The sequence below is a fragment of the Lepisma saccharinum genome, chromosome 18, assembly GCF_977018435.1.
Source record: "Lepisma saccharinum chromosome 18, izLepSacc3.1, whole genome shotgun sequence".
NCBI lineage: Eukaryota > Metazoa > Arthropoda > Insecta > Zygentoma > Lepismatidae > Lepisma > Lepisma saccharinum.
Window position 1 is genome coordinate 13,246,439 of NC_139246.1, and position 22,389 is coordinate 13,268,827.

Sequence of the window (22,389 nt, forward strand, 5' to 3'; positions counted from 1 at the left end):
GCTGTGAAAAGGTTTTCCTCCTTTGGAACGAGAATTTAGTACTATTTTCAATATGCAAAATTATTATTTTATTAGTTGCACATGTTATCCCATGCAAAGTTTTAAGAAAAATCTGAAGAACTTACTATTGTCCCAACAACTTCATTAACCTTCATATGTTAACAATTGCACCTGCACTTATACATCATATAATGCATACCTAACCTTATCCCCCCCGCTGCACACACATTGAACTACTTATTACTTATCTTTACTCCACAGTATATATACTAATCTATTCAATGTATTATTTTATCATTGTATAATCTTTATATTATCTTTATTGTATTATCATGATCATTATGTGTTTTTTTTTCTTTTTGTTTTTATTCATTTATTGTATCTTTGACATGGGTTGGTTGTAAGAACGGCCCACGAGGCCGAAACACGCCTGCTTAAATAAAGACCATTCTATTCTATTCTATGAGTGGGGAATGGAGGAAGGGCCTACACATACACAATCTCGGTATTTGTGAATGTGATGCGATCAGCACCACATTCCGGCCGCCTTTACTCCCAGGTAACTATTTATTAGAGGATAGATGAACCCCAGAGCGTCTCCATACAGGGACATTGTGCTGGAAGAATTCCCATCTGAAATCACCCTTAAGTATGCAACCACGCAGGTGAAAGGTTGCTCTGACAATTAAATCTCCAACATTTTGTAATGCAGGCTTCATTTCCCTTTCATAATACACATAGAATGCTATGACAAGGTGTTGCTGATAAATATAAAATATTTGAATGCCAAAGGCCAGGAAGAGATTATAATATTTTAACTAAGTTTCAATCGCCATTAAACCACTGTTAGGGAAAACCACATTCATTTCCTGAGGTGAACTACAATGTGGATCAAGAGTAAATCTATTCTCAATTACATCTGCAAATGGGAGACGAAAATATCCACAAGATATCCGTTTTAGTCAATTAATTAACGTTTACCACAATCCATTCGCTGTTACCAGACTGGAAAAAGAGAAGTCTAATATCGTGTGGACTGCCCACGCCACGATGACGTCGATCAAGGTTATAACATTCTGAGTTACATAAGTTTAAACCAGGTGGATTGATTTAAATCACGCGAAATAAATAAGTTATAGAATGTATATAAGGATTTTGTAGAGATCAGAATCACTTTTGGTGAAAGAACATTACTCTTGTAACCATTTAATTGTGATTATTAGGTTCTAAGATAGGAAAATAATTGAAATGAAATACATGTACTGACGATGTGAAGCTCCTACGAAAGGAAATGGACGCCAAGGGTCCCGGGTTCGAATCCCGGTCGGGCTTGGTTGTTTGTGAATGTCCATTCATCAATTTCATCATTTCATCACTCATCCCCATCTTCGCAAATTAGCCAAGAGGCACAAAACGCGAAGTAAAATAAACTAAATCAAATCAAATCAAAACGAAAGGAAGTGTAAACACAGGATTTCTCTTGATTAAAAATTCAATAATTTTGTGGGAAACAATAGCAAAAATTTTGTGCAGAAAAATATACAAAATACTAATAATGTTAAACCATAAATAATGTCAATATCATTAAACTGTGAATAAACATGGCAGGTGATATTTTTCAAGCTATCATTAAAAAGATTCCAAATTTCAGCTACAAATACTATAAAAGTATTTAAGTTAATATTGTAAGTTACAATTATAGAGTACATCCAGAATGTTTTATTTTCACTGGAAGAAAAGTTACTGAAATTATTATTAGTTTCATTAACAAACTCAACAAACATTTCCATAGTAGTTACAGTATCAGAAACAGAAAAATGTATGTTTACGTATATTTTTATTTGCTTTATTCAAACTGTTGAAATATTTTACAGGGCCATTTACTAGGAAAAAGCCTTTCTATTATTATCTATGTGTATGGTGCAACACCATGCAATTAATTTTAAGACTTTTTAAAATTTAAAAAAATCCGATTTAAATAAAAAATGAAAAAATATATATATTTTTAAATAAAAATCTTGATTTTTATCCACCCTGCTTCAAGCTGATGATTCAGGGTGATAATGATAAAATCAATTCATGAACTATTGGAAGATTTATAGGAGTTTCATCTACCGAACTGCAAACTACATGGAAAGTTATGACCTCGATTTATATAGGGCCCCCTTATTCATATCTGCAAGAGAGGGGGCACAAAACTGATATACGAACGTATACTTCAATAAACACTTGGGAGCACAGTAATTCACTAATACTAAGCAACACACTTCAAGCCATTCCCAGAAATAGATTTAATAATATTATTAATAATAACGGTAAGTTTATGATGATAATAATAATAGTGAAAAAGTATAGTTAAAATGCCTTTTTGCACAATAAATGTTTAACGTAAGGAAAATAAGAACTTTCTACTAAATCACTTTCAAGATAATGTATTTTAAGACATTGAATAATATTTGTTAACAATTTCCGATACCTTTGCTTCTCCTTCTTCCTCTAAATGTACTTTGGTTGTAAATGTGAGTTTCTTGGACGTATTTGTCCGGCGAAGTTCTTTATTTTTTCGATTTTTACTATCTTCAAAATTGACACTAGGGTGTCATATTTGCTTTTCAGAGTTCATAGAAGTAGAAGAAAAAGGAACTACACACAACATTATTTTGAAGCCAACTGAAATTTATCTTCTATTCGGTGACAATTTTTATTTCTATAAAACTTGCTACAAGTCTTAAAACTAAGTATTAAATGTAGTGCGAAAATTCCATTTTCGCGAACAGCCATTTTGCAGCCTGAAAACAAGAACCAATATTCGATTTAGAGAGAAACTTCTCTGGCAGTTTCCTGCCCATTTATTTGCTGAGAGAACTGTTCATGTTTTATCCCCTTACCGAAAAGTAAATATTTCCATTTTAGCCGACATTTTTGGCATTCTGGATCACTGTGCGATTGGATGAATTTGTATTCGGTTGAGCTCTTCTAGTAGCAATAAATAGCAATTAGTCAAGCAAATACGTAGGATTGGATGAATGATATTTCGGTTTCTATGATGATAAATATAAGTTTGTGCGAACAGTAGTGGGGAAGGCCAATCATTTCTAGTATTGGTCCTGTATTTCCAATTATGGATAATACTAAGTGACCTTGTAATTATGTTTGCGGCGAATCCTACAAAGAGGGTTATTGGTCGAATTCGGTTTCTAATTATTTCAAAACTTAGTCCCCCAAATGTTGTGTTGTAGTTTACGAGATGTTGAAAGCGGAAACCGGACTCTGTATGTATTAAATCACGAGATTGTTTATTGTAATTTGTGCATATTTTAATAATAGAAAATCATATTTAATGCTTTAAAATTCCTCTACAGTTTTAAGTCACATTTCCAGGCTTCCGTTTTTCTTTAGTTTTTGATTGGTGTGTTTCACAATGCTTCGTAAAGAAAGTCAGTTCTGGTGAATTCTGCCCGGGAAAAGACATGTTTCCTTTGGGTGGTGAGTGAAATAGGGTCGGTCACGACCCACGATCTCGGCGTCAATTATGCACGTTAAACTTGCTTGTTTAATGCATACGAACCTTGAATTGCGAGCGCAGTGAAAAATTCTCCCTTAAAGTTCTACTTATTTGTTATGAGGCAGCTGTACTATTCGAATGTACAGATACAACACTGTTCCAGTTGATTCGAGTTTATAACGTGCAAGCACCTCAAAACTACATACATATAGTTTGTTAGATAAACTCGCTGAAAGAAAAACATTGCCTCCTATCACTTGGTCAGTTTCATGGATATTCCTTCAACCGAACTAATAATGAGATAAATTGGTCTCTTGCCTTTTTAAAGATAATGAAAAGAACAATGATTCACTGTTACATCACTTCTCCACGTAGTATGGAAGAGAAAGTTCATGAACTACAAATATAATTATGTGAGTGAGTGCAAGTTCGGAACTTAAAAACATCGTGGTTGCTCGGACACCTTAACAACGTGTCTCCCTGGAGGAAATACCACTTTCATCTCCCTGTGTCAGAATCCAACATGCGCTGCGTGAAGGGCTGAGAGGTTGCACAGAGGTTTCCTTCTTACGTCATTGCGTAACTGATTTTATTGACCTCTGGTGGCAATAATAAACATGATTCCATCAAACTGCCACAAATGAAAGCGAGATAAACAAAATGACGGTTCCTCGCGCACTATGGTCCATACAATGTAACAGTCCACGTTTATTATCATGGTGTTATGTGTGCAGTCATTTTCTTCCGTGTATGCACTGTAGAAGTTCGGCGGAAACCGGATTCATACGTTAGTTTTTGCAAAATAGTTTCATTAAATTAAAGGAAAATACCGATGGTCAGTTGCTTGTTGTTATAATTTTTGTATTCGATTATGTTATCTACGCCGCGTTTGATTTATTTCGCTATTCGCCTTTATTGGTTTTTTTTTTCATAATCATCCGCTATCCCCTAAAATTGAAGAATGATCGAAACATGACGGGAAAATAGCTTTTAACACTGTATCCTGAAGCATATACAAACCAGTCATACAGCGCAGTTCACCACGGTTGCATACACTGCAGGATACAAGCTCATTGCGAATAAATCTTTCCACTTGGGTCATTTTAACGTCGTTGTACCGTATTGCCTATACTGCTTTTCCGGATTCTCTGGAGTAGCGACGCGCAGAGGAGTAAGCTTGTGGGCGGGGCCAGACTGGGTGGGGAAGGGTGCGGGATGAAAGCAACGAAGTGCTGCGCGGTATAAGGGCCGTAAAGCTAAACGCTTTCTGCTGCCAATTTCTTCTCTTATTCTCAACAATGGCCAGTCAGGCCCGTAGCCAAATATTCTTTTTGTAGGGGGGGGGGCGAAGTCAATCCTAGAGGGGGCTTTAATATATTGTGTCGCATTGGCATATATAGCAGGGTACGCAGAGGCACTTGCCCCCTCCCCCAAAAGAGATAAGTAACAGAAACTGCAACAAACAAACAAACAAAAAATCATCAAATAGCAATATTTCGATAATGACCTTTCAAGATTGCTAAAGAATTTGGAATATTGTATAAGTTTAACATAAATAGGCTAGTAGGGACTGTATCTACTTGATATTTACAGGTCGATAATGTTAATAGATGATTATTATGTACCAACAGCTTTGGGCCTCTCTGCAGAACTGATTAAGTGAGTCCTTTCAAAATAATGCTTCATAATGATTCCGTCTTAGTTTCCAGTATGTAAGATTTTTACGCAGAAAGGAATCTAACGAGAATCCAGCAACACCATTGTGTTGTGTTATGCAAGAAAAATTGAATTAATTAAATATTAATGGTTACATATTATCTACACTTTGATGATTTGTGTAAAAATTTGTAATACATTTTTTTGAACTTGCTAAAACATTAAAACATGGGTCCCTTAGTCCACCACGGACTCTATTTCCTTCAAAGGGGAGACTCTTGCATCACTACACACAACGTTTGCCTACTGGTTACGTTAACCATTTTGCAAAATATTGTGTGAATTGTATTATATTATAGTTGAAATACATGTTTTGACACCTGACAAATAAATAGTAATCCCTTGATTGATTCATGACTTCAGGGATTACAGTGTCATCATTAATATTTCATATTAAGTTTCATAGAGAGAAATTCTTTTAATAGGGCGCAAATAACTTTACGGAGCGCCATGGCATTATCTTTAACATTTTTTACTATAGATCGTTTGGCTCCCAGGGCCGACTCCCGCCGCCCCATAGCTATGGCTCTGAACTTTGACTACAATAATAGGAGAGATTGCGAGCGAAGCGATCAAGAAAATTTTACGAAATGTATTTTTATTTGTATAAAATTTGAAATCGAAGGGGGGCAATTGCCCCTCTGTGCCCCTTGCAAGTGCCCTTGGCCGTCTGGAAGAAAAATGCAAGAAACACATTAGAAACTAATTCCATCATGACTACCCAATTGTCCTGCTATTCTTAGATTCTCGTAGTCTAGTTTTTTACTTCAATGTTTGCTTTCCCTAGAATGGACTTCGGTCCAAGGTTGGGGGGGGGGGGGCAATGCCCTCTGCCCCTGTGGTTGCGGCACTGTTTATGAGTGTCTCTTCATCAATTTCACGTCATCACTCATTGTTGCGATTAGCTAGAAGTGGCAGAAAAGCAACGCTAAGTAACAAAAATTGAATATCCACTCCCTCTTTCTACCACATGAATCACTATTATCAAAAGGTAGACTTGAGAAACAAAAATTTAAGCCTTCGTAATGCCTCTAACGCAAACTCATCGAAGTCTGCAAATCGTTGAGCTCGTTTCGGATGCTTCTTGCCCGGCGTTTCCAACAGGGATGTTCCATCCTTTCCTCGCGATTGTTTCGCTTCCTTCCGGATATTATATATAGACGGTGGATTTCCCAATTCCCGTTAGGGCAGCTGTCTCCAAAACACATTCAAGTACTGTTTTACCACCTCGTTCAAATAGGTTCTCGAACACATTCAACACTATGCGGCGCTCTCCTGAATGCAGAGTTCCCCTAGACTTCCGAGCTGACATGTTTACTACGGAACTACTGTACCAAGAATGAGCAGTCGAGTCTCACCCTCCCGTAGATGCCCCTCCCCTCCGCGCGGTCATTGGACGAGGCGCACACCCTTCAACATGCGCCGAGAACGCGAACGCGTTCTCTTACTCCAGAGAATCCGGGAAAGGAATATAGTAGCCTAGGGTTTGAAAACTGACGGGACGCGCATTTCACCGGTTAGGATGTGACTTTAAATTCTAAATCAATTCGTGATTAAGCTACATAAGCATCATTTTAAAATACAATTCACCAAGATGTTTTCCCGCTCTTTATTTATATATATATATATATATACCACGCTAGCTCAATTATAGAGCTTGTGCTTAGTCCAATGGTGTCCTTTGGTGCAGGCTGTTCCTGGTTCGATTCGATGGGAGCTAGGAAATTTCGGTGTTGACATTAGTAGCGGACTCTGGCATCGAAAGCCAAAAAACAGCGGCGAGGGGACTCTACGCGCTGACCACATGTCTCCCAGTACAAAATCACTTGACAGGTCCTGGATGTCAAAGGGCTGTTGCGCCAAGGAGTGTGCTTTTACAGGGTGGCTACTCACCGGGAATTCCTTGAATTCCGGGAATTATGCGTGAATGTTTTTCCGTAGACGTGAAAAATTGCAACTTTTATTGATTCAAATCCCATTGAATTTATACATATTTATACATGTATTTTTAAATGCCCTGAGGCAAGTTTTTCACAGTTTATTTTTTTTACTTATATCGAGGAAGGAAAAGAAAGCTGCGTGGAAAATGAAACCAAATTGCCTCAATCCGTTTACTTTGTTAGCGTCCTTTGCAGAACAATCTATCTGACAGACGGAAGATTATTGGAAGATATGATATCTTGAAATTTATTAGGAAAATTTGAGTTTGAAATTACAATTAACAATTTTTCGTAAATTAGCATCATATATCCCGTGACTTGTGTTTGTAGCGTCTAAACTCTAAGTTTTAGGGGATCGTAGAGAGGCTGCTTCTGCCTCGAGCACTCGCTAAGCGAGAGGGACGTTTGTACCATTAAAAGGGGGGGGGGGGCAAGCTCCTGTGAAATAAGAACGCACGCACATTTAATTTAAACACTTCACTTGACTGAACAGGCGGGGTGAGGAAGAGTTGTAGGAATATTCGTTACCTGTAGCTCTGTTGGAAGATCTTGTCCTTGGTGGTCCTGGCTTCGACTGGGTCCTAACCTGTAATAAAACGCAACTAGGGAGCGTAACTCGGTTTCACAAAACTGCCCTAACGTAATCCCGATTCCTAAACGATCAGTTTCGCTCGTAATTCTCTCCTTTCCTTTTCGCTACTACTATTTAGGAGCTCAGTTACTAAGACTTAATTCGACTGTAAAATAGAAAGCAACTCAGCGCGACTCTGGACAGGGTGCGAAATCCTGAGGGGGACAGGGGGGAATTCCCCCACCAGCGATCTTGTCCTGAAATTTCCTCCCCACCAAACTTTTCCGGGGGGGAGAGAATTTTGGTTGTAACAACAAACAAACAATTAGTTTGGGAGTCGAATATACTGTACTAGAATAATATCTAAAACACATAAAGAACGGACAACAAAGAGCCTCATCTCTAAGGACACTGAACCCAGCAATCCCCAGAACACAGAAATTAGTCCGACTTGTTATTTCTTCTCCATTTCTCATCGCCTTTCGTCAGCTACCGCAAAAGTATTGTATATAAAGATATTAATAAAACACGTAATAGAATTTAAATGTGAATTTTATACAGGAAACAATTATCTTCTTAATGTATCTTAATGTTTGCCCCTTAGTCACGCAAAGCATTGTTCATTGCATTGGTAGTATATTATAATCTAAAATTTGCAATCGAATTTTAAATGGACAGTCGATATAATATATTGTATGTTTATGAAATAATTTGATCATTTAATAATTGACACATATTTAATGACAGCGATTTCGCACCCTGACTCTCGAGAGATCACTAGCAATTACTGTATTCGATGAAAATCTAAAGGAAACTAAGAACGAGATTTTCTCACGTGGACTATTTATTCGGAATTTCAACTTGCGATCGGTAAACCCGTTGACTTGAGCGCGTCCTTCGCCAACCGTGATTTCCGAGCATAATGCTGATTTACGATTTCCTATTCTTCCTGTGTAGTGCTGTATTAGCGAAATTTCCCAACTCCACTGAAGCCGCTGGCAAGATATGCTTTTAAGAAGCTTTTTTCCAGCTCTTCACCGGGACCCCTTTTTTGACGTGATTAGCTTATTCATTTTTTACCCTCGGGGTCCTGGGTTCGACTCACGCCTGCTGCGTGATACGGTAGATACATTTCGAGTCTGGGTATGTGCAATGGGAAATATTTGAATGAATTTGATTGAGTTGGTCTTCTGTAGTAGTGACTTTAAACTCCTTGAAACTCCGAGCCTTAAATTAAATATTTTAAATATATGCCGTTTAATTCAACTGAATTAGAGTTTTTTGATACATTCGAATTACGCAGACAGTTTATATTGTTAATATATTTGTGTGGGGAGAGGGATGAGAGGCGGTAATACTTGAGGCTGAAATAGAGAACACATCTGCTTGTACCCTTGAATTTTTGGAAATTTCGCATTGAAAACCGGTAAAGATACTTGAATTTTATCATGCTCTTAGAGTGGCCACACTGTGTTCGTTCAATCGTAACTGATATTCATTGCCAATGGACTTAGAGTCTTACTACATTGTATTTTCGAGATCGAACTCAGCATCACCCCGCTTGGAGGCGAGCAGTAAAGCCACGATCCGATAGAAGTTTACAATCATGTTTTAACCTGAATATCTAGCACGTACTGTCAGAAATTTCAGTGGAAAACACAGATTCGACCACGACACGAACCCGGTTCTATCACATGCTGTGCCAATTAACGTACGAAGACAATCCTGTGTCTACTGAGTGCAATGATACGGTATAGGAGAGATTCAGATTCGAATCACTAAAGTTTCTTCGTAGTGAAGCGCGCAATAGTAGGGTAATGATCAGCTCCATGCCATAAGATGCTTCATCAACGTCACAAAGCAATTCAAAGCTCGTGTTGTGGTATCACTGACTGGTAGAGTTCTCACACAGATAGAACTGCAGAAGAATCAGCTGAAACTAACGCCCACTTTAGACGAAAGCTTTTTCCTTAGCATTTTCCTTGCTTTTTATGCCATGACCAAAACGCTACCGTGTAAAGTGAGAAATGTTATGGCATTTCAGATGCCATGGCATATTTCACGGCATTTCTCACGGATAGGCTCGGCCCGTAGCATTGTTCGTAGCGTAACCAATCAGAAGCGACCTCATGGTCACGGGTGCAGATATAATGGCGGCCGCGTGAGATGTAAACAATGTATCACTTCACATTTTTAAAAGCCGATAACTATTCAACCGAGAGAAATAACGTTTCGTATAAAACGTTATTAGGTACAAAACAATGGCGCTGCTTAAATACATACTTTACTACATCCACTGTACACGTATGGAAGAATATTTTAGTTGTTTCAAATGTAAACATCGTGCACTCAGCATAGATGGTGTCATTCAACGTGCCTTTCGTGCTGTATATGTTATACATTGTAATCGCAAAAGCTAACCAAAATGTTCCATAAAATGCTTCCGTGTAAAGTACTATATCTTATAAGATTGTTGAAAGCATTTACATAGCAAAAATATTAAAGGAAATGCCTTAGTCTAAATCCTGCCTAAGGCTGACTTCGTAGCTCAGTTGGTATTGATTTGCTTTATTTGACTTCGCTTTTTGTGCCACTTTTGTCTAATTTGCGAAGATGAGGATGAGTGATGATATGATGAAATTATGAGTGGACACTCACAAACACCCATGCCGGGATTCGAACTCGGGATCCCTGGCTTCGTAGCGCGATGTTCTAACCACTCCGCCACTAGGGCTGGCGGTAGCTCAGTTAGTATAACAATGTACACCAAAGACCTCTCTCACTCTATTTCCCTCTTCCTTCTCTCTCTCTCTCTTTCTTTCTATTTCTTTGAGGGAGAGGGTTTAAGAAAAAAGTAAAAGAGAGAAGAAGAAGGTAAAAGGAAAGAGAAAATGCATTTATTAAACAAGGGAATTAGAGAAATGATGGAAGATAAAACAGAAAGGGGAGAAAGAGGGAAGAAGAGAAAGTTTATTAAATCAAGTTAAGTGCTTGGATAAGCAATAAATCAACGTAAAAAGATCGAACCATGGATATTAAGGAGTTTGTGAATAAGACTAGGTCATATGCATGGGTTCTAAAACGTGAGACAATTTTAATTTGCCATTAGAGATTGTTCTTTTGACTTCGATCTACACATTAGAAGCCAAAGGAGTGCTTATTTGCGGAAACCACCTCCTCACATAAGTTGTTTCCGACCTTCCGTTCAATTTTGGTTAATTTCAAGTCGCGTACATCCCCCAGATAGGTTCTATGCAGTGATGTGCGTCTAAGTGTAAACAACGATAGTCTACATTCTACACGTAGACTATTTTATACACGTAGATGATGTAATTTATGTAAACAACATGGCAAAAGGTGATAACTTAACAAAGGGCGCCGTGGAATTAAAAGAAAATTATACTGCGTATCAGTTGCTGATGTGTACCGAGAACTTTTCATACGCTCCCTTCCAAATTCGAACAATTTCCCACCTAGGAAGAAACCTAATATAGGAAATATTCTATTGTTTTATAGGCAAAAGATCACTCTTGCCTCACGACTGCCATCTGTTGTTGTTTTTGCACACTATTTATCTTCTTCCATAGTTGATAATAAAAGAGAAGAGAAATTTTGTTGTAAACAGGGTTCTTTTCATTTCGTTATGAACCAGTATAGTTGAAAATGTCACTTTCCTTTCATGAAACCCTTGAAAATTAATTTTAATGCACTTTAGACTGTCTACGTATTCTATGTAAACTACAACCCAATGTAATGTACGCGTAGATTACGTGTAGACAATGCATGTAGACGTAAACTTATAGTCTACGGCACATCACTGGTTCTCCGTGACGATTGGTGAAATTTGAAATGACAAATTAGCATACTGTCTTGGAATGGGGAAGTTCCAGAAACAAGTCCCGGCCTCGTTTCGAAACTTTTGATACTAGACCGAGACAATTGTTTAGAAAATAGAGATGAACCCTAGGACTAGACGTAAAATCGAGACGGTGCAGATACTGTTTCTCGAAAATAGAACGTACAGTGTATGAAAATTTCCCGCCAAACAGAATTACCATCATTATGCGAAATCTTGCTAGAGAAGGGACACACGCACACACACACACACACAAACACACACACAAAGAAAGAGAGAGAGAGCATAAACAGAGAGGAGGAGAGAGAGAAAGAAAGAGAAAACTAAAACTATTAAACTTAAAAAAAGAGAAAACTTAAGAAAAACACGCGCGCGCACACACGTACACAGAGAGAGAGAGAGAGAGTATAAATATAAGAAACTTGAGAGAAAATGCGAGATCGATATCAATGAAGCATATAGGGCAAAAAACGTAAAAGAAATTAAATAATGAAAGAGAAATAGAAGTAGGAGAAGAAATAAATCCTGAAAATGAGATAAGAAAGTTAAAATCAAGAAAAAAGATTTAAAAAAGAAAAATAGAATTAGGGAAACCAGAAATTAAGGCGGGAAGCGACCGGCTTTCGTGGCGGAGTGGTTAGCGTAACGCAGTAAGAAGCCAGTGGTCCCTGGTTTGAATCGCAAGTGTATGCATCATTGTGTTCAAATCATTATTTATCCTCATCGTCGCGAGCAACCCAAGAGGTAGAAAAGCGACGTAAAAAACAAAATAGAGAAAGCGGGAAGGGAAGAATTTTTCTCATTTCGAATGGGAGTGAACCCTCCCCCCTTCCCCCTCATGGCGCTGTCAATAGGCTCCCACGGTGAAGGTCTAAAGTTACTGCCACTCGCTGGAAACGTCGATTCACTCCATTCAAAAAGCGCTACTTACCCTCACGAACCGTTCTGTCGACACGGAAGATGCTGAGATGCCTGGCACAGCGCTCGAAGATCCCCGGCAGAGTGTGGAACCTTTTCTCGTACGGCAAGCAACAGGTAGCGGGGCTTTTATAACGAACCCCGCCGCTTGGCCAATCAGCGACCGCGACGAGCGTGACGTCACGACCGTGACGCAACATGTTGGCGCGAGAGGTGTGGGCGATCGTTCGAATGTGCGAGGGTGTGTGTTTTCTGATTGAGGGTCCTCTTCCCTCGTGTGTACCGTATTTTGACAGCGAGGAATATCTCGCTCTTCTGAGAAAAAAACGTCTGCTTTCCAGAAAGATGTGACCTCGTGGCTTAAAATATGACTCCTGGCGCCAACTTGTGTTATCGAGTTATCTCTACCCTCGTGCCAGACTTTCGGAGAATAAAATGACAAAGGGAAAGGGATAGGAGCACCAGTGGCGTGGGGTAGTACTCTGTCAAACCGAAAGGTTTGTCAGCACAGCAGAAAGTCCCGGGAAAACTTAGTTGTTTGTTGAAGAAGATCAATGCCTTCCCGTAAGAAGGCTGCAATACCAAATTTGCTGTTTTTGAATTGATCAAATCCTCAAAGCGATTCTGAATTTTAGAACAATCAAGAAACAGGGAATGAACCATTTTCTTCCCCACACTAATACGAGTATATACAGGGCGGGTGAGAAGTAACTAGGGCCAGTGGTTCTCGAATTGTGCGCCGCGGGGCCGTAAGGGTGCCGCAAAATGTTCCAATATTTTCACTGAAACACTCGTAATATGATTATTCCAAATATACAGGGTGATCCGTTTGAGATGTCAGAAAGTAAACCGTTATATACAAGAAGTTAATGTACGTATCTCCGAGCAGATTGTTGTAATATAAGCAGAAAGGATGTAAGTTTCAAGTGAGTGGAGGTTTACATACTTCAGCCACATGGCGGCGCTAATATGCAGGGTAACAAAGGTGGTGGTCACGTCACAACAGCGCACATAGTATGTCGTATGGTATGCGATATTTTCGAGTATTACATGCATGCTACTACCGCCACACAGCTGAAGTCAGTAAACCTCCACTCACTCGAAACTTACATCCTTTCTGCTTCTACTACAACAAACTGCTCACAGATATCTACATTAACCTCTTGTAGATAACGGTTTATTTTTCTGACATCTCAAACGGATCACCCTGTATATTTATTTAGTACTTTTTACATCTAAAAAATGTTCCTGAATTTGAAATATGCGTTTATTTTTTAACTTAAGGCAAGAAAAGTAACCACACTAACTGAACGTTGCAAGTGTTAGATAGGCCTGACTCGGACGCCGCGAAAAATCTTGAAACACAGAGGGCGCCGTGAAACGATAAAGTTTGGGAACTCCCTAAATAGGCATTGCAAATTTGCTGTAGTTTTTATAATACTTAAGCATTCTGAATTAAAGTTTCTGTACACACAACTAACGGGTCCCTCCCGTTTATCCAAGGTACGTCATGTATGAATATCTATATATCTATATGGTATATTTTATACTACTGCTCATTTTGTTCGGTCGGTTCTATAAGAATCACCCTGTACTATGGCAGTGCGGAACAAGAAATTTCGGTACCGAGATCAGGACCTCTCCCGCTGTCGAAATTCCAAACAACCTGGAACTTTCCAGTGGCCGCTGCCTCAAATAATTTCTCCTGGTACCCTTGACTATATTCCGTTTTTCATGCTCTTTATATAACAGATTTTTCGAGACGCCCTCCTGGCGTATACAGGATTCTCTTTCCTCTGGCCTCCAGGAGGTCCTTCTCGTACTGATGATCTTACTAGACCTTACTAATTCATGGTGATGAAAAACTTTTAACAGATAGAATTTAACAACAAATACAGGCTTTTAAACTCCCTAACACCCCCAATTAGTAACTGTGTTAACATTAAATCCCTAACCCTATATATATATATATATATATATATATATATATACACACACACACCATTTCATACACTTTACACTAGTAGTATTAATCCTTACTATTACTAACCTTTCTGTCTACATTTATGATCATAAAATCAATAATTGTAGATCTAACACAATACCATTTTAATCATACACTATTATATGTAAATCAATGATTATTCTGGTCTCCGAATAATCATTGGTCCATTTTCTGGTATGATTTTAAATCATACCTATATGTAAAGAAAATAATAATTACAAATAAAGAATAAATAACAAAGATAATGGGGGGAATCCGGTAAATATTTCGTGTTACTGACGTTCCCGTACAATTAAGACACCGGGACAATATCGCATACCTCCGAATGTATGCGGGTGGATGAGGGCATTTTTCGGGGTTCCCTCTTTTATTTTATTTTTTTTATTTTATTTTATGAAAATGTAGAATTGAAGTGTTATGCTTCCAGATTAAGCATACGCCGTTTTGGGTCAGAAATAACTGATTAAAGTTTCAGTCATGTCCAATAATGATGATAACAATTTTACATGTCTTGAGACAACAAGACAAAAACAAAAACAAACCGTTCCAATTCGAAAATTATATATTTTATGGCACATACGGTTTATCCATTTGTTGCTAATCACTGAGCGGTCGAATATTCAAAGAGATTTTACAACCTAAGTAAGACATTTTTAACAAAAGAAAACATGTGACCACACAAAGGCCACTAGAAAATCACAGATCACCACCAGTGGTGTGCCGTAGACTATAAGTTTACGTCTACATGCGTTTTCTACACGTAATCTACGCATACATTACATTGGGTTGTAGTTTACATAGACTACATATACAATCTAAATTGCATTAAAATTAATTTTCAAGGCTTTCATGAAAGGAAAGTGACATTTTCAACTATATTGGTTCCTAACGAACTGAAAAGAATCCTATTTACAAAAAAGATTATCTACTCTTCCATCATCAAGTATGGAAGAAGATTAATAGTATGCAAGAAAAACAACAGATGGCAGTCGTGAGCCAAGAGTGGTCTTTTTCCCATAAAACACTAGAATATTTCCTATATTAGGTTTCTTCCTAGGTGAGAAATTGTTCGAATTTAGAAGAAAGAGTAAGAAAAGTTATCCTTACACATCAGCAACTGGTACGGAGTATAATTTATTTTAATTCCATGGCGCACTATGCTAAGTTATCACCTTTCGCCATGTTGTTTACATAGATTACGTAATTTATTTGTATAAAATAGTCTACATGTAGAATGTAGTACTGAAGTATATATGCAGTACTGAAGAGTAGAACTTCCCATTTTGTGATTTGTGTGTCATCACAATTTCTACTATTTTTGCTATCCACCATGTTCTCGTAGTAGTGATTATTATAACTCTTTCGCTTCCTTCTTTAACGACATTTTTTTCCCCTTCCAGAACCAAAATACAGGCTAACATATTTTGTTATCAAGTTTGTAATAACAAAAATTGAATAGGTTTTGACAATATTGCATGAATTTACTTTACATTTTACAATTTGAAAGCAAGAGAAATGTTTAAAAGAAATCGCTACTATATAAACCAATAGTTTGCTATGGCGAAAAATAGATGGCTCTGGACTCAAGAGTATTTTCTTATCAGTTTTCTTTATTATTTCTGAATGTTTTGCTGTGGTGAAAATACGTCAGTATCTTGACTTCTTTTTTTTACAGAATTCAGGTTTTCATTAGAATTGAGAAGATAACCACATGTAAGAAGTTAACAAGGTAAATGTCTGTTATATCGGAGACACATTTATAACTCATATTTTCAGTTTCAAATGGTTCGTACTTGCCAATTGTGTATTGCGGAACCTAATTCAAGGTGCCATTATGCTTTTTACACGAAAATAACTTCAATTTTTCACATTACGAGTAATTCTTTTTGGGTCCTTGCTTTCGTTGCGGAACATAGAATATTTCGCACACAGCTGTGGATGATCACGCGTCGTGCTTGTGTTTTGTCGATTTGGAGTGGGCATGCAATGTTGCAACCTTCTTAACCGAAAAATACCTACTTTCGTATTCATTATGTCATCACAAACCATTGACGGATAGCTCCAAAAACCATTCCCGATAGCCCCAAAAACCATTCACGTTAGCCGCACGAACCTTTTCCGGCAAGGTTAGGTTAGGTTGGGTTAGGTTAGGTAAGCATAGTTAAAAAAATAAAAAAATTCTGGTAAAACAAAGGCACGTTTGGAAACAAACACTTCTTCCTCTCGCGAGACCGCGTGACTTTCGACACTCGCGCCATCTGCAGGTTCAGAATGGAAACAACGGCATAATGTTGTCGCTTCGCACAAAAGGCTACTTTATTACATCAAAAGTTCTTATTTTCTGTTGTGCAGCATTCCATAATGACAAAATACCTCCACGAAGTTTGATAAATGCAACAGAAACTCATTTCCGTATGTAGTTTCTCCTGTAAATTTGAAGAAAAGTGTCTCCGATATAACAGACATTTACCGTTAACAAAGTTAAACTTCTAATTACCATAGAGCTTTTCTTGCCAAATGGTTCTCATATCGATGTACTTTTCGAATACCAGCAGTGAATTCAAACTAATATCCAAATATAGGTCCATTAACTTGTCCATTGGCAGGAGTCCAATCTCCCCGTTGAATTCTCATGATTAGGACAATCCCAGAGGAAACCGTAATTTCCAGCTCAATGAATCGGCTGATTTATCAAGGGTTTCTTCATTTCCTCGTGACCCAAGATGGCGTCAGCTGGGATATGAAGGCCGAAGCCAAACTCGGTATGGAGTAATTAGATACAGCTGGAGAGGGATGGGGGGGGGGGCAAGAGCATTTCTACAAATTTTGCAATACCTAGTATTCTCCCACGTCCAAGTTCCCATATTGCTGCTACAGGACAAATTTCAATCTCATTTTTCTTCCTTATATGGAAAAAGACGACAATAAGACTTTCTCAGTCGAAGGAATGACAGTAGTTGAAAATATCCAAAAATGAGAAAAATTGCTTGGGATGTATTGAGGTGTTCAAACTTGTAATTTGAACAATGTTCAAGTATTACTAAGTTCCAAATTTTCGTCATCTCAGACATGTTAATATCTTCTCTTTACAACGAGTTCATGCACGATTATTCATCTTCATTTGTTCTCCATATGTTCGTAATGAAAAATGGCCTGTTTCTGAAAATGACTTTTTGAACAACCCTCATACAATACATAATATTCATATGTTTGATACACACACACATATATACGGTATTCTTAATGTGCACACAGCACATGGACGGAATTACATTCTATTCAAGGATGCTGCTTCCTAAAGAGCAAATGGAGATGCACACGCTCACTTTTGATTCGCACTGAACATAAATTGCGAGTATAAAATTGAACGTAGCCCTAGTTTTGTACCTGTGCTACACAAGTACAGGATGTCACAAAAGGCACCATACATTTGTAGTAAAAGTTATTTACACGCCAAAATACAATGACTCGTGACGACTGCATCGACCTTTAATGGCGGGAATGCTATCACTTGTGTTTGGTTCTCGAATATGACGCATTCATCACATTGTGTGTCATTTCTATTTTTAAAGTGACTTTTGGGACACCCTGTAGATAGCTTACAATGTTACGCTAACATTACTCCCCCACACATTTCTGTTACAGTAGCTCCACCTTGTAGTTAACTGGTCAGGAGTTCGATTCCCGACATCACACTGAGATATTTAGATGCCGTTTCGTAGATTGAAAACAGGGAACATTTCTGGACGAGTACTGAAATTAGGATACAATTCCAAATACAGTAGAGCGTCGATTATCCGAACGTCGGTCAACCGAACGACCGCTTAACCGAACTGTGTACTCGCTCACTTTCAGATATCTGTAATGAAAAAAAGTACGTGACTTAGCTGCTCGTAAGCGTGTAGGCTTGCTTAGACAGACCAAAATAAAGGATTTTTTTAAACGTTAATTTTGTGTACTGTGTGTATTGTTCATGCAAAATGCGTATGTAATATGTACATATTTTTGTTTAATAAACTGTACCACATACTATATATTCCTACTAAAGTTGCCTTTGTACGTTACTTTGTAATACATACTTAAAGAGATGCCTGTTTTTATGAATAAATTTACTGTACAGTACTTCTTTTTGGCAAATAAACATGTACAGTTCGATTATCCGAACAAACCAGTTTTCCGAACACCCATGTCCCCCAATTACTTCGGATAATCGACGCTCTACTGTAATAGCATGAATGCAGGGAAGATTGTATTAAAACGTTGCGTACCCAATATGGTCTAGTTATATATTTTGTTCTTTCCCATCAAAATTGTAAAGAACAATCAACAGAAATTGAAAGAAAGTAGATAAGTATATTGATACACTTACATTTTATTTACATAATGACATATGAGATTTGGACAAAGATATAACTTTGTTTACACACCAATGAACAAGGGAGTGACATGTCACAATTTGTTTCCAAAATACCATGGATTACACATTACAGTCTGGGCAAATGAATGGTCCTTCATCATGCTTAGTGAGTCCCACACACTCTACGTGAACATAAGAGTAACAAATGTCACATTTGCGCATGTCTTTCACGATATATTCCTACGTAGGCCATATTGAGTCCACCTTACATAGGGTTATTTTTTTCCTTCGTTATAAACAGGACTTTAGATTAATGTCTGAAAGTAGTGTTATTTGACCTATTACTGGGTCGATAAAGTATGAGCCCCCCTCAGGCAGATTTGGCTACACTTAAAACTAGCTCAAGATGTGCATATGAGCTTATTGCTCAAGTGTGGTACTCTGTCTAACCCAAGATTTTTGTAAAAATGCCCTCGGGAATTTCCCGTGAAAGTATGACCCCCTCAGATTGATTTAGCTACACTTACAAAAGCTGCATCTGCCAGATTGTTGTCCATAAGCTTGTTAAAAATATGCCCCTCTTGATATTGTTTTGACTACACTTAAAACTAAGCCAAGATGCTCATATGAGCTTATTGCATTTAGTGTAATACCCTGTCAAGTGTAATCTTATTAGCTACATCTACACCCACATACACCCACACCCACCCACACATATTTATTTCCGGTTTACTTCCGGTCCACTTCCGGTTTACTTCCGGTCCACTTCCGGTTTACTTCCGGTCCACTTCCGGTTTACTTCCGGTTTAAGTTCAATTGGACACCAGGCCCAACTTGCATATCTAGTACTAAGACAATGTAATATGCAGAGGCTTTCTAGAATTGCTCTGTGACTCTCTCATTTCTTACATCATAAACATATGATTTTTCACCTATAAGAATAACACCACATATTGTGTCATCAGGGAGTGTATCGTGGAATTCACAGATAATTTTAATGTTTGTCCTGTCATTAACCACAACTTGTTTCCTTTTTGAGGTGTTGATGACAAACATGGGTCTCTGTGCTTTGAATTCATCTGGTGTGTAATACATGTCAGTATTGCCAATTGTGACTCTTTTGTATGCTGTAAATGCCTCATATAATTTAAGAAAATCATCCTTGGACATGTTTAAATTATAATTTTCTCTAGAAAACACCTCATTTCTGCCATTTTTAAGATATATGTTCTTGATGTTGCAGCTATCAAACTTACTTGAATTTTTTTCCTGATTATTGTGTCTTCCAGTCTGAAACAGTACCACCACAAAATCTGGCATGTCATATTGTATACTGGAGAATGAGTTTGTAGCATCAAATTCATAATAGCTACCAGTGGCAGGCTTCTGCACACATTGATATGTATAAAATTGTAAAGGCACCTGTGGATTTTTTAGTATATCTGCTTTGTATTTAAGAGCATAACTGGCTTCATATTCAACTACTGGAATTCTTAGTTCCATAGTCTGAATAAGGCACTTGCCTTCATCAGGTAGAGTATTAGGCAGAGCTGCCCCAGTAGAATTTAATGTACTGTACCTCATCAAAGCATTATTATCACTGGCAGCTCTTCTAAATGTGATTCTTAAACCACCCTTCCACATAATATCTTTGTAATCTGAAAAGAATCCTGGCAACAGGCGCATAGGGAACAATACTGTGTGGCTCTTGGATAATATTTTATCACCAGCCTCAAATCCGCCTATTTTGTAGTATGATGCCTCGGTTTTGGATAATTTTAGTGTGGCCAAAGCTGTAGAGGTAATACCAGGGTAATCTACTCTGTTTATAACAACACCATGTTTTCTGATCTCAATTTCAGAGAACAGATGTGGCACAAAATTGTCTACCAATCTTATGTTTGAGTTAGCCGGATAATCTGTACCATCGAGCTTTACAACATCAAATTTGATGTATAGATCTGCTCTGTGAGGGTGTATAAAGCCATCTCCTACATCAAGATCAACCTCAATCTCTGTGTTGGGTTGATTTAAATTTGCAAAGGTCCTCCTGTTTGGGGGGAATGATTGTAGCTCATAACTCTCAATATTTTCCATTTTTTTTGTATGTATTTTTATTTAAATATTAATTTCTATGATAGCAGTTGTTGTGGCTCCAGCAAAATCAACTAATTCTTCTTTTTCATTAGTGACCATCAACTCAATATAATCTATTCTATTATGGCACACGGGAAAATATAATGTTGGTGATGGAGTGTAGATGATCGGTTCCATAAATTCAGAGTTAGGTTTGAATGTTGCAATGATGCCAGTTTGTTTGTGAGTGCCTATGCCATCTGATTTGGTAATCATACCCTCGGCCACATTACAGTGAATATTTAGAGTTTCTATGGCTAAGAATTTAGGTATATTAATAGCAGTGTGTTTAATGGCTTGTTCAAGTTTTGTGTTGTTCTGGTAGCCTAACAGCTCTCCTATAGTACCCAGATCCACTGTTTCTGTAGCAGATACAATTTCCACTCTGTGAGTGACAGAATTTTGAGTTAACACTATACCTCTGGGTAACTGAGCATTTAAAGTAGACAGATTATACTGCCCTGGAGTGATGACAATTTTTTGATCACCAACTGTGATTGTGTTGTTGTGGTGTGTAATATTAGGGATCAAGTACATGCCATAAAATACTCTGAGAGCTATTGTTTTGGGATATACTATATCATCATGTAATCTAAGTTTCAATATTGAATTTTGGCTGGGGAGATGGAATACTCCCATGATGTTTCAGATACCACAAGGCTTTTTGAAAATCTTCAATTGATGGTTTATTTATTTGAGACAGATATCTAAAAACAGATAAACACAGATGTCCACAATTAACATCTTTGAAATTTTGAACACGGGCATTATTGTAATAAAGATTAGTTGATTTTAGATATTTTACTAAATTTTCAGGTGGAACACCTCCAAATGAATCAAATACAAATGCCTCACCTTTTAAATATTTAAGATAACAAATCCAGTGTGTGCCCTGATTTTTGTACTTATCCAAATTAACAATGCCACACTCTTTGTTGAGTGGTTGTTCTGGTAAAGAATCAGACATGTACACACCTCTAAAATGTTTGATGCCCAGTGGCTTGATTAAAGCTTCAATATCTTGGTTTGTAAGCGGCTCTTGTTTTTTTAAACTTATTAATGGCTTTCTTAAGACCTTTGCCTTGTTTTTTCCATGGCCAGATTATGGCGCTTCAATTCATCTAATTCTGCCTTATTCTTCTTGGCATCTATTACTGCTTTTACTATAGCAGCTGATCCCCCAGCCAAGCTCCCAACAGCACCAAGTGCTGCTAAAATAGCTGGGATACTAAATATAAATCCACCTGTATGCAATTTTTTTCTAGATTGCTGTATTCTTTTTAATTGAGGGGTACTAAGTAATAATTTCATACCATGGCCCTTGGCAAGACAAGAGCTTTTTTGCTTGCGTTGCTTTTTGGTTAGAAGACTATCAATAGTTTTAA

General features: G+C 37.7%; 2 protein-coding genes across 2 annotated transcripts in view; both read right to left on the bottom strand.

The window, feature by feature from the left end:
- Positions 1–12,587, bottom strand: part of LOC146002402 (uncharacterized) — an 85,840-nt gene extending 73,253 nt beyond the window's left edge. Inside the window, exon 1 of the mRNA XM_083140159.1 lies at positions 12,520–12,587. The gene's annotated coding sequence lies outside the window, so the exon portion shown is untranslated. The remainder of the gene's footprint in view (positions 1–12,519) is intronic.
- The window catches only part of LOC146002662 (uncharacterized), a 105,516-nt gene that overhangs the window by 12,943 nt on the left and 70,184 nt on the right, over positions 1–22,389 (bottom strand). The window lies entirely within an intron of this gene.